Raw genomic sequence first — 10,713 nt, 5'->3', positions numbered from 1 at the left:
AAGCACAGCTCACCTTTCTGTTTGAAAGGAGCTTTGTTGTAATATCAGCGTTGACAGTGCTTTGAGCTGGGGGCAGCACCCCCTGACTTCTCAAATCTTCTCTGTACCTCAGATGTTGTTCTGTGCGGGACTTGACATGAAATAAAGCATGATATGAAGCCAGGGAATCAGCTTGTGTCAGGTGCAGTTATCTGGGGGAATCATACCTCAGATGGGCCATGAATACATACCAAGCTTTAACAGCATAAACGTTGAAAGATGAAACGAAAAATTAATCACACTACCTAGCCTATTTCTTTGATTGTGAATGACAAGTGACCACACATGAGAGGGCTTTTGCTTTGCACAGCTGAAAAAGGCACAGTTTGGAAGAAACCAGGGGGAAAACTTAAGGAAGAGCAAGCTAGTGCAAGGGTCTGATGGGAAGCATGACGTTTTCAACGCAATTGGGAAGGCAATAAAACTGGGCTGGAGTCAGACAAGGAAGAATGTTCCCAGCAATGCTGGTGCTGTTTGCACAGGTATGGTTTACAGACTTTTACACGTGTCTGCTCACAGACAGATATAAACCAAATGGAGTGAACAGACTTTGATTTCAGTATTTTTTAATACCCAATATTTTTTACGTTCTGAAGTATATCAGATTGGCATACTGAATTAAGTCACTGTCACTACTATTTGTATGAATCAGTGAGTTTGTTGAAAGTAATCACTTCAAGTCAACACTAGTGACAATAGCATAATTATTGAATTATGTGACTGTGAAAAGTCACATTATAACTTCAAACACAGGCCTTGCAATACAATTCGTTGTCTTCAGCTGATGTTTGTAATACAGCACCTTCCTCCTGCTGCCCCAGGGGAGTTTGTATTACATCTGTTCAATTACATCTGAACTGTGCGCTTTATAACATGCAGAGGACAAAAACTTCTGGCAGTTAAGTCACTGCTCACTCGAGTGCAGCCTCTGGTTTAAATCTGACCTGGAAACAGGCTTCCCTTTTCCTATTTAGTTTCTGTCTGCATTTTTCCTTCTGTCTTTCAGGATGATAATAATGATGATTTGTGTTGCTGCTACCCCACTGTGTCAGCTACTCTCTGAACGCTGAACAAAAAGGTTTCTCTGCAGGACATTTCTACTGCTTGTTTATGGCCTTTATTCCCTGGGTAGCAGCAGTGGGATTCCTGCTTGGCAGAAGAGCTGAAATGCTTATCTGGCGGAGGTGGAAGTTGCATTTTCCTAAAACTTTAAAGCACTCAGTAGGGTCAGACCCTGAGCACTAGGAGGTAGCCCGGTCCTACAGTGAATTCTTTAAAGGCTGACAAAATAGATTAGTTTAACCACTTGCCAGAGGAGTCCCTGATGTCTTCAGAAAAGAGAAATCTCAGAGACTTCGCTCCTCAAGGCTGCTGAAATAGATGTGCTTTGTACTTGCTGAGCTTTCCACAGCATCCATGATCACACCACAACTGGCAAGGCCCTTCTCTGGCACTTGAGTTTCTTCCCTGACATGAGCTGGCTTAGACCTGATGTACCAGATGATGGCAGATGGCTGAACTGTGTGGAAGCACACTGATGGCTCAAGCTCTTTCACCCCATGCTCTTCTTCTCTCCCCCACGTTTTCCTCTCAGCTCTTACAAACTTCAAGGCAGTGTCCGTGCTTGATGACTAAATCTGGTTCCTTGGGTGGCAGAAATGGCTAATGATCAGTCCTCCTTCAGACCTCCAAAGGCTTTATCTGAACCTATAGGACTCGGAGAGTAGCTGATTGTATGGAACATGCAGGAGCTGAAGCCCACAGTCAGTGCTAAGGTATATAACTATATATATAAATCCTGTAGTTATTGATAAGTTATTGAAAAGGGTTTGTGCAGAGCAATGAGGAATGCCAAACAAGCCACCAGGAACTGTAACACAGGAATGTTCCCAAAACTTGTTCCTCGTGGAGCCCTGCATGGTAAGAGAGAAGCCAGGGCCCCTGGCTCTGACAGCAAGCATGAACTTCTCTCAAAAGCAGAATCAAGCTCAATGGTAAAGCATTAGGACTTTTGTTCTTTAGTGCTCAACACATTCCCAAGAAGATGACATGGTGCCCTGAGTCTTCTCATCATGCTGTTTACAATAAGCCAACACTATGCTAAAAATTCAAGCAGGTACCTTCACCCATTCATCTAAGGAAAAAAATCTGTAATGCTATATTATTAGCAAGTGGATCCTATTGTTGTACATCAGGTGTGTGCCAATCACATCCGTCAGCTGTTTCTGAGGGACATGGGCACTGCTCCACAGCAGCTCTGAGGTTCCAGCAGGGGCTGGAGGTTTGTTGGCACAGATCACCAGGTCTGCATCTTCTTGGTGAACTTTCAGGCTTTAAGCAAGTGGCAGCTGTTGAGAAATGTTGAGGTTGTACTTTAAGCTGAGATAGCTGACAGTTGACTGGCTGTAGTGCCTTACATTTGATGGATGGATGAGTTTGATGGATGCACAAGAGCAGGTATGAGCATATAGGCTCATGGTCCACTTGCCTTCAGACCAAGAAGCTATCTCATGCGTAGCCAAGGACACAAGCTTTCTGGATACGCTTGGCAACACTCTGCCAGGTGTATTTGACACACAAAAAGCATAGAAGACAGGTCTTACCTCTGTCTGCAGCTTAGCTTTCCTGTCTGCTGCTATAGTGGCGAGTCTGGTGCTATCGGCACCATCAGGCTGCAGGGCAAAGATATGTCAGCTCAGTTAATATGACTGTTGTCCCTCTTGTGAAGTGTCTGAAACCTGCATAAGGAGCTGAGCATGCTGAAAGAGGTTCTGAGGATGTCTTGAAGGTCAGAGTCAAGATGCCAGGTGGCAACATGATGGCAGCATGAGCCTGGGCGTGAGGAGAGAGCTGCAGGCTGGGTGCAGTCATTATGTAAATCCTCGTACTTTACTTTCAAGTGCTGAGGGATATTTAATTGTGGTGTGCTGGCTGTGCATTCAGTATGAGGCTTCTATTAATCACAGGATCAGCCTTCATTAGAAGTCAAATTAATTTGTGGGCAATAAGCAGAAGGATTGTTCTTTCCCAGTCTTAGAGAGCTCTAAAAGGGATCAGAGTCTTATGCTGTTTCTTTTTCTTTTTTCTTTTTTTTCCCCCAGAATGGTTTATCTTAGATATTGATTCAGGTATTATCCTCCTTGCTTCAAAATGTTTCCTTTCAGAGATTATGAAGAAATATACTTGATAGATAAAATCTTCAGTCCAACGAAACTGTGATCCACAGAACACCTCTTTCCCATTCCCAACTAATTCTTCATTTTAGTTTTGTCTTATGTGATATAGGCTTAGCCTTGTCATTCTCTGCTCAGCTTTGATACCTGATTAGGGACGTTTGGAATATACAAAGGAGGAAATCCGACCTGATAAAGATTTCGGCATGGCGACGAGCCTCTAGATGGCAGAAGTGCTCTACCGAAAACTCCAGCCCTTCGTTAAGCACCAAGCTTAAGCAGGACGGCGTACCAGCTGCGAGCAAAAGGTGCACCAGTTATTGACTCGTCCGCTGACCTCCTGCTCCTCCTCCAGCTTTAATTGCTGCAGCAGATGATCTGTGCTTTGCAGCCACGCCGACACCAGGCACAACGGTCTGAGCGAGTTTGAGCGTGGCTTTTGCTTCTCTGCAAAATGACATTGCAGTTGTTTTTTAGAGATGAAGGAAAGGCTCGCGGCAGAGGGCAGTGTGTGGGGTTCTGTGTTTGGGCTGCGATCTGTGCGGTGTTAATGCCACCCCTGAACCCTCCCGAGGAGCAGCATCCCTTCCGATGCTTTAAGCCCCTGGGAGGTGATCAGCAGTCTTCAGACCTTCCAAAATGAAAAACCTCACCGTCTGTACAAGTGGACGGTGCAAACGCTGGGGTCTTTTGACCTTAGAAACAGTGCAGAAAAGTTTCCAATGCCCTTTTCTCTCTGATAGAGCTGCAGCAATTTCTGTCGCAATCAGTTACTCTGGAAGAACTCAGTTAATTTTGGCCCTGATAGAAGAAGAAGAAAGCCCTCCTGTAAATCCTGGTTCTAAGCCTGCTAACTCCTGTGCCTGTGAATAGTGTTGCAGCTTGTTCAGCATCCCTTGGCGCAGCCACCTGGAGAGAAAATCCAACTGCTAGGGCTTGCATGGAGCCAGAGTAACAAAGTCCAATTGCTGTCTGCAGTGAGTCTGCAGTCTCACATCTCGGTCTGGGTAGGAAACAATTTGAGATTTCAGAGTTTTCTGTTTCAAAGGAAGGCTTTTTGATGTATCTTTTTGGTTGATGATTAAAAGCAATTAGATGGTACTCAAAACACTTGGATGGGACTTTAGTCTGCCATATGGCAGGCGTGTCCTAACATCTAGGCAGCTGCAGGGATAAAACAGTCTTTCTTGAGATTAGCATTAAATACATTAAGCAAGGAAGAGGCTTTAAAATTTTTCTTCCATACCCAGTGGGTCTGTATACAAAACATGTCCAGGAAGTCAGATTGAGACCCAGCCCCGCAAATGTAAGCGTGGAACACTCATAAAATTGGAGATTCTGGTGTTGGTCCCAGATCCAAAGCAGGAACCACTGCCCAAGGCAATGTTGGGCCAGGTTTGATTTGGCACTGACAGAACCAACTCCATGGGCTCCTGCCTCAGGCACTTGAACCAGTGCTCCAGACTGCCTCAGCCCTGAAGCCATCACGTACTCCTCCAGACACTTGTGATAACCATGAGTCATCCAGGCTTCAGTTTATCTGCGCTGAAAAAAACAGCATGGCAAGGAAGCAAGCATAGCAAGAATTTTGTTGCCTGCAGACACTTTTCTTTTGACAACATGTAAAAATGAAAAGCTTTTTATGACGGCTTTTTGCCCACCAGGTCTTCCTTTCTTTCATGGACCCTAGGGATGGGCCAGGAACCAGGCAGCAGTCAATAATATTGATTGTACATTACAGCTTTGGTGGTGTCTCAATGGAAATCTTGTAGAGAACTATTCTGCACTGTTTAGCTGCGTAAAAAGCAGCATACGTTGCCCCAGGAAATTCTGGAGTTGTGTTTGTCATGTAGCAGAAACGGAGTTAATTGTTCTGCAAAGACACAGCAGCTCCAGCAGAGGTAGTTCTTGGGCAGCCTCACACAGCCAGCGGAACCTCCTGAGCACGATCCTCCTAGCCATCTTGATGAACTTCATGGGTCTGTTGACCACGCTGACTTTGTTTCTTGGCTTTCTCTTTTTAAGGTGCCATTTGTATGTCAAGCAGCAGTTTTCATATTCTAAGCAAAGGGCCTCAGTGCTGGACTTCGAGACTCCCAGAAGTATTGCAGTAAGATGCATGACAGCAGCAAAGACAGAAATACCCAAAGTAGCCAGCTTGGCAGCTAGCAGCTTGGCTACTCAGGGTGCCCCATGGACCTGTCTAGCACACACAGCAATCCAGGCAACTGCAGCTTCAATGTTGACATTATTATTAGCATTACTGTCTATATTGAAGCTGCTGTCACTATTTCTGCTTGCTTCTGCACCATTTGAAGCCTTTGTCCTTGTTCTAAACACATCCCTGCTAATGACAGGAGACCGAATTGTTGATCTATTGAGTCTTTTATTTTTTCATCCATACTAACTGCTAAATCAATGCATCATCATGAGGTTTAAGGGTTTGCTAGCCAATTCTCCAAGTAAGAAACAGAATCAAGATCTTTTCTGCATTTTATCCAAAAAAAGATCTTTACATATTTTCAAATTGATCCAGATTTTAAGGCTGACGTGGCTAAGACTTGGGCAAACACCAAGTAGCAGCCATTTCAGAACTGCCTTCACGGCTGTACACCTGTCCACTGTACTCCAGCCTTGCAATCCAGAAACAGCCATGTTTCAGGGGAAGCTGAGTTTTTTCCAAGAACACTATGTAGGGTACAAATATTTCAGTTCCTTCAGTAGATAGTCCATGCTCTTCACTCAAATTCTCAAAAAAGTTAAAAATAGAGCCAGGAATTGTAATTTGTGTTGTTCTCCTGTTGAGGAAAGTTTTGCATTGCAGACAGCTTGGCCAGTGCTTAACAAAGTGCCTAATGCTCTGTAGTGATAAAAATGAAATCCTCACTCCCATTCACATTTATAGAGGACACTTGAATAGCTGTTGCTTGGGGCTTGAATTAATCTGAGAGTTTGTTAGAAGGAATGCATGCTTTATTTTGGCAGCATGTGATAGTTTTAGAGTACTCTTCGCTCTGAGAGCCTCTGAAAGCACAGAACATCCTCAGGGCTGGAAGCCCTTAGAGGCGGTAGGGTGATACTCCATCCGCAGGCTGTGAAAAGGAAGCACTGCAGAGCAGAGCAGAGCTGGGAGCAGAATATGGATAGGATGCCCCCTTCAATCTCTGTTCTCAGAGCACCTCTGCCCTGTGATGTCTTTCAGAAAGTTGTTAGGATCTGGGTCAGAACTGGCTGCGTATTGAGCCTCTATGACTACCCAGGCTCACTGCTGTTATTATTAGGATCACAGAATCATAGAATGGCTTTCGTTGCAAGGGACCTTAAAGATCATCAACACTTAAATCTCTGCATTTGCTTGTTCTTACATTTCTTATACTTTGTTTGCTAACTTCAGCAATTCTTTCCTTGCATCCTCCCAAGACGTATGTAACTCAGGCAAACATCACTTCTCTAAGATTTCTTTTTCTGAATTTGAACTGTCCTCCATTATTGTAGTTTCCACAGAACCAGCCTTCCTTCAGAATCAGCACATCCCACCTGTTCAGGGGCAGGAGGATTTGCCCATGGAAGCTGAGGCTGGAGACAGTCACTAAATTCCCTGGGAAGCAGTGGTTCAGGCTGTGCATTTTTTGATGAGTGTCCTGGGGTCAGCGGGGGCCACACAGAAGGGAAAGCTAATCTCTACAGAGATCTAATTCGTGCCCTCACAGCAATCTGAATAAAGCTGTATTGGAGATTCAGAATTTTATTTTAGAGTCCAGAAGTCAGTGTGTTTCCTTTTTTCTCACTGAGCTCCTGCTGAGGGATGCACTCTGGGTACCTGCGGAGCGTTTCCATGAGCACAGCTGGCAGCCAAGCAGCAGAGCCGTGTGGCTGTCCTGCAGCGAGAGCAGCCCTGTGCCAACCAGCCCTGGAGGAACTGCACATACACACACAGCTATCTCCTGTGTCTGTGCTCAGTGACAGCTTCAGTTCCCCAAAATGGATGCATAAAGTGAGCATTGTATTTACACATGTGGGAATTACTGTTTTCTACTCTTTCAGTTGTTTGTTTTTTCTTAACTCATGTGTAAACAAGCATTTATCAGCAAAGATACCACTTCTCTGGTGTGCTGTACTAGTAGAGAGCTATTTAGATGGACAGACAGATATCTTACACCATAAAACTACATTAGCTTTGTTAAGGTTTTAAATATAAATATCTCACAGTAGGATAAAGATATCTGAACTTTGGTCTCCTTATGCATATCACAGAAGGCATACTATTTACTCTAAAATTGTGCAGCAAATACAGATGATATAGTTCTGAAGTCTGTTGTCATCAATACATGTTTTCTGTAAGCCCAAAACTTCTTGCAAAAGATATTATACTTAATTAAAAAATAGACATTATTTTTTTGTCTTTCCTTCATTATTCAGTAGATGGCCTCATTCACTGTAGAATTCTATTAAACTTCATTTTTTCCCCCTCAGCTCTGAAGTCTGTGAACACTATACAATGTTCACTGATTTTGCTACACTTCCATGAGGTTAGGAAATGATACTCTATCTCCCACTTACAGTCATGGAATCAAGTCTGTGGGAGTTTAACATCTCAGCTATCAAAAAGAGCCACTTTGAGAAGCAGAACTGTTGTTTTTCATGGTAGAGCTACCTGCAGGACAACATCTCTGTGACTGCCCTTTGACATTCTGATTTTGTTTCTAATCCATACTGAGTTGAAACCTCTTTCAATTTTACTGTGAAATTGGAACTGTCAGAAAATGTGTTGGGCAGACCATGACATTGGTGTGCCAGACACTGTGGGTACATAAACACTGGTGTTTTAATTCTGATCAGAGATAAATTGAAGTGATTCTCTTGATCATGCTCATTGACTGAATTCTTTTTGGGTGAAATGTGACTGAAGAATATGCTGTGGAGGATACCTGATGCTTTCCAGCCTGCTAACAGACACTAAGTCCATCAAACTATGCTAGACTTAACCATGCAGACACTCATGACTTGGGCCTTGGTTGCTCAGCACTAGCCCTTTTTTTCTTCTGGTTCATCCTCTCCATGCTACATCCCTTGCCAATGCAGACGCAGCCTCAGGCTGATGTCCTTGCACAGCTGCCTTCCTCGGAGCAAAGCTTTCCATGTGGTGCAAACACCTCAAATTCTGCAGACCAGGGACTTGACCCTCCTGCCACTGTGCTGTGCTCATGCCCTTACCCACATGTTCTACCCACTTTTCCTCAAAAATAGAGATCATGAAAGCCACTTGTGCAATATTTTGACTTGGATGAAGTATTGTCATGCCAAAACATTTGGAGCATCTCTAATTAATGTGCTCTGATCACAGTTATCACTGTTTTTAGCTGAAGTGGTGTGCGCACGATCAGTGCCTCAGAGCTGTAAGCTCAGCCAGCTGGAAAATGAGGAATTCAGCATTGGTGGCTTTGCAAGGTTTGCTCCATGTGCTTTGCTCAATGACTGACAGGAGCACTGCTGTGGGGCAGCTGCTTCTGCTGTTTCTCAGGGCAACAGTTTGCAGATGTTGGAAGGTACCACCATGACAAATACCAGTTTCTGCCATTGCACAGCACTGATCCATGCCTGGCACACGTCTGGCCTATGTGCTCAGTAACTGTGCTCAGCAGTCTTTACCCTCAGACTGAAGATTGTTCATATCCAAATCTTCTCATCAAATATGTATAAAATTCGAATAACATCTTTCCTGAGGACGTGTATTTCTCAAAGTCTTGTATTCCTTGATCAAATTTGAGGGGATATTCCCTAAGACAGGAAGGAGCACCAGCTTGGATTTGCATCTCCAGTCATTTCAGTTGAAGGTGTTCAGGAAACATGTAGATGTGTCACTGAGAACGTGGTTCAGTGGGCAATATTGGTGGCAGCTGAAAAGTTGGACTAGATAATCTTAGAGGTCTTTTCCAACCTTAATGATTCTATGATTCTATTATTGTGTCTCTAGTTTTCCCAAGTCCTACTTCTAAGTGTGAATGTCCAAGTATTTTTAAAGGGAAAATTAACAGATTTTACTTATGGACAACATGTATTTCTCCCACCATGTATGTCTACTCATAAAAATGGGATATAGCACTGTTTTCCTAAATGTATGGGATAGTGCACTTTGGGGAGCTGGTGCTTGAGGAAGGCACTGCCTTGGTCCCTGCACGGTGAGCAGAAAGTAGTGGGCTCTTAGAGAAGGAGGCACACCTCAGTGCAGAAGCCTGACTGAGGAACTCTAAATTAAGCTCTATAAGGTCTTTTCTTCCACATAGTCATCTTTCCGTAAGGGATGTAATTGACAGACCCGAGCTGGGAGTTGTCTTGGGCTTCTTTTACAGAGAAGAGAAAGCACCTGCAAAGAGAATTCAGACTGATTGTAAGGGCTTTTTCTTCATGGGTTAGATTGCTGAAACTCACGGGGATGTTCCTGTGTTCTTGGGTTTGGTCTTGCTATAGCAAAATCTCCTCTGTGGTTTCACAGTGAGTTTTATAATGTGATAGAAAAAAATAAAGCGTGTTTTAATAAAGTTCCACTCATGATTTTTTCTTTTTTGTCAGTTATAATGGGAAAATGTACACTGGTGCATCAGTCTTTATGATAGAACATGGGCAAAATCTATTTAAAGGGCATTTTGTATTTGAAATCAAATTATGGCCTTCAATAGACTGAATCTCCTAAGGAGAAAGTTATCTGTGGTACAGCCTGTGAGACTCAGGAGCAGTAAATCACACAGGCTGACTGATACCCATCCAGGATTGGAAAACAAACAAAGCAGTAAACAGGAGCAACTCTGACAAGGATACATTACAGCCTTTACAGCAAGGAGGTCTGAAAACTTAAAACTCATTAGCATAGTGCTTATCTTCAAACGAAGCTCAGGGCCATCTGAGGCATCACAGATCAGTGAACTTTATTATGATAGTGGGGAACCTGATTGAGGGTTCAATTAGGGCGAGAATAGCACAATGCTCCGGCGAGCAGAGCTTCTCAGGATCAAAGCAGCACTGTTTCTCCATAGGAAAAAAATGTGCTTCTCAATCTTGTTAGAGCTCTTTGGAGTATTAATATCAGTGACCCAGTGGAAACAGCACACTTGGATTTTCAAAAGATTTTTTGATAAGGGCCCTCATAAGAGACTATTAAAGTATAATTGAGAACCGTCAGGTAACGCACATTAGTAAAAATAGGTTGAACTTCTGATAGGCTGAAGGGCTCTGATTTCTCAAAGTCTCTCTGAGGAAAGAGACATAAAAGTCACCACACAGAGCTTTGAGCAGAGATGTGCAGCAATTGTGGGGAAATAAAGAGGGGGCCTGAGTTATCAGACAGAAAATGGTACAGAAACCCTGGGCTGTGCTTGGAAAACTGACACTGAGCTCAGGCAGGTAAGATTACCCTCTTTGACTAATACAAATAACAGCGAGCCAAAGCCACACAAGATCGAGCAAATGTTTTCTCTCTTACTTCTCTCCTGTACAACTGAAGTTA

This window comes from Phasianus colchicus, chromosome 3, assembly GCF_987193195.1.
Source record: "Phasianus colchicus chromosome 3, bPhaCol1.hap1.1, whole genome shotgun sequence".
NCBI lineage: Eukaryota > Metazoa > Chordata > Aves > Galliformes > Phasianidae > Phasianus > Phasianus colchicus.
Note: the sequence above shows the minus strand (reverse complement) of the source record.